The sequence below is a fragment of the Vicugna pacos genome, chromosome 8 (assembly GCF_048564905.1).
Source record: "Vicugna pacos chromosome 8, VicPac4, whole genome shotgun sequence".
Lineage (NCBI taxonomy): Eukaryota > Metazoa > Chordata > Mammalia > Artiodactyla > Camelidae > Vicugna > Vicugna pacos.
This window is the reverse complement of record NC_132994.1, coordinates 3,684,144-3,684,875: the sequence shown is the minus strand read 5'-3', so window position 1 is coordinate 3,684,875 and position 732 is coordinate 3,684,144. Positions and strand designations below refer to the sequence as shown.

The following is a 732-nucleotide window of genomic DNA, read 5'->3' as shown; positions in this document are numbered from 1 at the left end:
GATAAATTAGGAGTTTGGGATTAACAAATATATACTACTATATATAAAATAAATTAACATATATAAAATAAATTAACAACAAGGTCTTACTGTATAGCACAGGGAATTATATTCAATACATTGTAATAACTTGTAACAGAAAAGGATCCGAAAAAGAATATATATATGTATAATTGAATCACTTTGCTATACACCTGAAAACACCACAACATTGTAAATCAACTATACTTCAATTAAAAAAGAAAGATTTGAGGGGGGGAGGGTATAGCTCAAGTGGTAGAGCACATGCTTACCATGCATGAGGTCCTAGGTTCAATCCCCAGTACCTCCTCTAAAATAAATAAGTAAACCTAATTATCTCCCCCCTCCAAAAATGAAACAAAACAATAATAAAGGCAATTATTTAAAAAAAAAAAGAAAGATTTGAATCAAATACTTTGATTCAGTTCAAGGTACACTGCACATTTGGTTTTTATTTTATCTACCACCAATCTAGAAACCCTAGTTTAAAAAAAAAGGAAATGATATTATCTTGGCATTTCTTATCTTAATTACTCATTAATACTCCATAAATACCTAGTATTTACTAGGTAATTTTCCCAAAGTTCATAATTTCTCTGCTTAATGATCCAAATGAACTTTTTTTTCACCAAGAAGCAAAGTCTACCTCTATTTTTCTTTCAAGATTGACTTTTAAGTTTTTTAAGACTTTGTGGGAACAGTTTTAGGTTC

The 732-nt window shown here is 29.1% G+C and overlaps 1 non-coding gene across 1 annotated transcript; it reads left to right on the top strand.

The window, feature by feature from the left end:
- The first annotated feature begins 257 nt into the window (after positions 1 to 257).
- On the top strand, positions 258 to 331 carry TRNAG-ACC (transfer RNA glycine (anticodon ACC)). Its single transcript has one exon. It is a non-coding gene; the product is annotated as a tRNA-Gly (tRNA).
- The last annotated feature ends 401 nt before the right edge of the window (positions 332 to 732 follow it).